Source organism: Phoenix dactylifera, chromosome 10 (assembly GCF_051530095.1).
Source record: "Phoenix dactylifera cultivar Ajwa chromosome 10, Ajwa_hap1_PhDact_Kaust_v1.1, whole genome shotgun sequence".
In the NCBI taxonomy this organism is placed as follows: domain Eukaryota; kingdom Viridiplantae; phylum Streptophyta; class Magnoliopsida; order Arecales; family Arecaceae; genus Phoenix; species Phoenix dactylifera.
The window spans coordinates 692501-697500 of record NC_143199.1 but is presented as its reverse complement, the minus strand read 5'-3'; positions in this window follow the sequence as shown (position 1 = coordinate 697500).

The window sequence follows — 5000 nt, the reverse complement described above, 5'->3', positions numbered from 1 at the left end:
AAACGGCCCGGACGCGAGTCCCGGTCGCACGGGGTGCGCATCCGGAACGTCCGGGACGCGCTTCCCGGGAGGGCCGATGGAGGGAGCCGAAGTGGCGCACGGCCGCCGGGCACGGACGGCCGAAGGCAGCGCCCGTGCGCCGGGAAGTCGGCAGGCGCGTGCCGGCTCCGTCGGGGACGAAATGTGCCGGGCAAGTCCGCCGCGAGGCAACGGTCCTGTGCGGAGTGGAGCGGAAGGCCCGCCGCGGCGGCAGCAGACCCCCCCTCCCTACCACCCCGGCGGGGCATCCGCCCAAAGCCCACCCCAAGCGTTCCAAAGTACCGAGGAGCGTTGCAAACGGGAACGGCCCGGACACGCGACCCGGTCGCACGGGATGCGCGTCCCGGTCGCACGGGTCGCGCGTCCCGGGAGGGCCGACGGACGAAGCCGAAGTGGCGCACGGCCGCCGCGCACGGACGGCCGGCGGCGGCGCCCGTGCGCCGGAAAGTCGTCGGGCGCGCGACGGCTCCGTCGGGGACGAACGGTGCCGGGCACGACCGCCGCGAGGCAACGGACTTGTGCGGAGGGGGGCGGAAGGCCCGCCGCGGCGGCGCCAGCCCCCCCTCCCTACCACCCCGACGGGGCATCCGCCCAAAGCCCACCCCAAGCGTTCCAAAGTACCGAGGAGCGTTGCAAACGGGAACCGCCCGGACACGCGTCCCGGTCGCACGGGATGCGCGTCCCGGTCGCACGGGTCGCGCGTCCCGGGAGGGCCGACGGAGGAAGCCGGCGCACGGCCGCCGCGCGGACGGCCGGCGGGGGCGCCCATGCGCCGGGGCCTCGGCGGGCGCGGGCCGGCTCCCTCGGGGACGAACGGTGCCGGGCCCGCCCGCCGCGAGGCGACGGACTTGTGCGGAGTGGAGCGGAAGTCCCGCCGCGGCAGCAGCAGCCCCCCCTCCCTACCACCCCGGCGGGGCATCCGCCCAAGGCCCACCCCAAGCGTTCCAAAGTACCGAGGAGCGTTGCAAACGGGAACGGCCCGGACACGCGTCCCGGTCTCACGGGATGCGCGTCCCGGTCGCACGGGTCGCGCATCCCGGGAGGGCCGACGGAGGAAGCCGGCGCACGGCCGCCGCGCGGACGGCCGGCGGCGGCGCCCATGCGCCGGGGCCTCGGCGGGCGCGTGCCGGCTCCCTCGGGGACGAACGGTGCCGGGCGCGCCCGCCGCGAGGCGACGGACTTGTGCGGAGTGGAGCGGAAGTCCCGCCGCGGCAGCAGCAGCCCCCCCTCCCTACCACCCCGGCGGGGCATCCGCCCAAGGCCCACCCCAAGCGTTCCAAAGTACCGAGGAGCGTTGCAAACGGGAACGGCCCGGACACGCGTCCCGGTCTCACGGGATGCGCGTCCCGGTCGCACGGGTCGCGCATCCCGGGAGGGCCGACGGAGGAAGCCGGCGCACGGCCGCCGCGCGGACGGCCGGCGGCGGCGCCCATGCGCCGGGGCCTCGGCGGGCGCGTGCCGGCTCCCTCGGGGACGAACGGTGCCGGGCGCGCCCGCCGCGAGGCGACGGACTTGTGCGGAGTGGAGCGGAAGTCCCGCCGCGGCAGCAGCCGCCCCCCCTCCCTACCACCCCGGCGGGGCATCCGCCCAAAGCCCACCCCAAGCGTTCCAAAGTACCGAGGAGCGTTGCAAACGGGAACGGCCCGGACACGCGTCCCGGTCGCACGGGATGCGCGTCCCGGGAGGACAGACCGAGCAAGCCGAGGTGCCGCTCACGGCCGCCGCGAGGGACGTACGGCGCCGGCGCCCGCGCCCCGTGGCACGGCCTAGAGCGTGCCCCCCTGCCACCCCATCGGGGCATCGGCGCAAAGCCCACCGCGGGGTAGATAACCGAAGGCAACGAGGGACGGTGGATGCACATATCCGAGCAGTGGCGATAGGGCCGGAGGGAGCACCGACAGGGCCGTGAGATTTTAAAGTACCGAGGGAATTTGCAAACCGGGCCCGCCCCTCCCCCCGTCCATCGCACGCCGATCGGGGGTCCGGCGCCCCGCGGGGGGCTGCCGGCATGCGCTCCCGGTGCAGGCATCGATGAGCCGCCCGCGACCTCCACTCGGGTCCGAGCCCCCAAGCGCGGATGCCGAAACGCGCCGGCCGCGGCAGCCCCACCCCTGCCACCCCATCGGGGCATCGGCGCAAGGCCCACCCTGGGGTAGATAACCGAAGGCAACGAGGGACGGTGGATGCACATATCCGAGCAATAGCGATAGGGCCGGAGCGAAGACCGAGGGGGTCGGGGGGTTTTAATGTTCCGAGGGAAGTTGGAAACGGGGCCCGCCCGGACGCCCGTCCCTCGCACGCCGATCGGGGGTCCCGCACCCCGCGGGGGGCTGCCGGCATGCGCCCCTAGTACAAGCATCGACGAGTCGCCCGCGACCTCCACTCGGATCCGGCGGCGCACGCGCGGATGGCGAAACGCGGCGGCCGCGGCTGCAACCCCCCTACCACCCCGTTGGCGCGTCGGCGCAAAGCCCACCCCGGGGAGGATAACCGAAGGCGACGAGGGACGATGCATGCACATATCCGAGCAAATACCGAGAGGGTCGGGGGGAAGACCGAGAGGCAAGGGGTGTTTAGAGTACCGAGGGAAGTTGCGAAAGGGGCCCGCCCGGACGCTCGCCGCTCGCAGGCGATCCGGCGGGGCGCACGGAGGGCGCCGCCCATCGCCGGAGCTTGCTCGGTCATCTCTGCCGCACGGACACGTAAGCGCCGCCGCGCAAGGTTCGGCCGGCGGGGCGGACGGTTCGCCGCCGCAGGCCTTTCCCGCAGCCGGAACGTGGGCCCGGCGTTGCGCGCCGGCGGGCCGCGCAATCCGCCGGGGCGCACGGCGGGCGCCGCCCGTCGCCGGGGCTTCGCTCGGTCATCTCGGCCGCACGGACACGTGCGCGCAGCCGCGGAAGGTTCGGCCGGCGGGGCGGACGGTTCGCCGACGCAGGCCTCTCCCGCGGCCGGAACGCGGGACCGGCGTTGCGCGCCGGCGGAAGGCGCGATCCGGCAGGGCGCACGGCGGGCGCCGCCCGGGCTTCGCTCGGTCATCTCGGCCGCACGGACACGTGCGCGCCGCCCATCGCCGGGGCTTCGCTCGGTCATCTCGGCCGCGCCGCCACGTGCGCGCCGCCGCGGAAGGCTTGGCCGGCCGGGCGGACGGTTCGCCGCCGCAGGCCTTTCCCGCAGCATGCGCCCCTTCGCCCGAACGACCGCGGGACTCCGGTACGGCCTAGCCGTCGGCCGCCCGGCTGCAAGCCGTCGGGGCCGCTCGATCCCCGTCGCGTGCCGGCCGCCGCTCGGGCCAGCCGGCCGGCTGCCGCACGTAACCTCTGACCTCATCAGCGGTCGATCCGCACCGCGCTGGTCTTCGGTGCGGACCCGTCGGGGCCGTGCCGCGCCGGCCGTCGCATCCGGTTCCGCAGGCGCCGCCCGGTTGCCTCCCGCCCTCGTGCGCTCGCGCCGGCCGGGCGACGCGGTGCCCGCGGGACTCGGGCATGGTTGAGCCGTCGGCCGCCCGGCGGCATGCCGCCGCCGCTCCGCGCCGCGTGCCGGCTGCGCTCCTCCCCGCGCCCGTCCGCGGGCGGGCCCGCCGCCGCTCGCGCCGGCCGGGCGACGCGGTGCCCGCGGGACTCGGGCATGGTTGAGCCGTCGGCCGCCCGGCGGCATGCCGCCGCCGCTCCGCGCCGCGTGCCGGCTGCGCTCCTCCCCGCGCCCGTCCGCGGGCGGGCCCGCCGCCGCTCGCGCCGGCCGGGCGACGCGGTGCCCGCGGGACTCGGGCACGGTTGAGCCGACGGCCGCCCGGCGGCATGCCGCCGCCGCTCCGCGCCGCGTGCCGGCTGCGCTCCTCCCCGCGCCCGTCCGTGGGCGGGCCCGCCGCCGCTCGGCCTAGCCCCCCGGCTGCCGCACGTAACCTGCGACCTCGTCGGCGCTGGATGCGCGTCGTGACAGTTTTCGGTGGGGCGCCGCGGAGGCGCCGGGGGCCCATGCGACGGGCCAGGGGGCGAACGGAGGGCTCGGTCAGCCCTAACAGGGGACCGGCGACAAAGGAGCGGTCGCGCAAAGCTTCGTAAGGGACCCAGACGACGGGCCTACCGATCCGAAGCACCGCGCACGGACGCGCAGCGGGCCCACGACGGGCCGACACGGAAGGCCCGCCGCCAAGGCCGCAAAACCGACAAAGGAACCCACGGGGACGCACCAGAGCGGGCAAAGCTTTCACCGAACGGGACGGGACCGAGCCCCCGCAACAGGCGAGGGCGACGGATCCGACCAAGTAAGGCGGATCCCGCTCCACGCACGCGCGGCCGCAGGAACTTCGTGAGGGACGGGACGACCGGCCGACCGAACCGAAGCGCCGCGCACGGCCGCCGCGAGGGCCGGCCGGAGGCATAGACCGAGCGCCGCGCCAGCGGAAGGAGCGTGCCGGCTCCGTCGGGGACCACCTGCGCACGGTCCGTCCGAGCGAGCCGACGGACCGGCGCGGAAGGCCCGGCGCCGAGCCCGCAAAACCGACAAAGGAACCCACAGGGACGCACCAAAGCGGCCCAAGATTTCACCGAGACGGGACCGAGCCCACGCAACATGCGATGGCGACGGATCGGACCAAGTAAGGCCGATCCAACTCCGCGCGCGCGCGGCCGCGAGCACTTCGTGAGGGACAGGAAGACCGGCCGACCGAACCGAAGCGCCGCGCACGGCCGCCACAAGGGCCGGCTGGAGGCGTAGACCGAGAGCCGCACCAGCGGAAGGAGCGTGCCGGCTCCGTCGTGGGCCAACTCCGCGGGGCCCATCCGAGCGAGCCGACGGGCCGGCGCGGAAGGCCCGGCCGAACCCGCAAAACCGACAAAGGAACCCACAGGGACGCACCAGAGCGGACAAAGATTTCACCGAACAGGACGGGACCGAGCCCACGGAACATGCGAGGGCGAAGGATCGGACCAAGTAAGGCCGATCCAACTCCGCGCGCGCGCGGC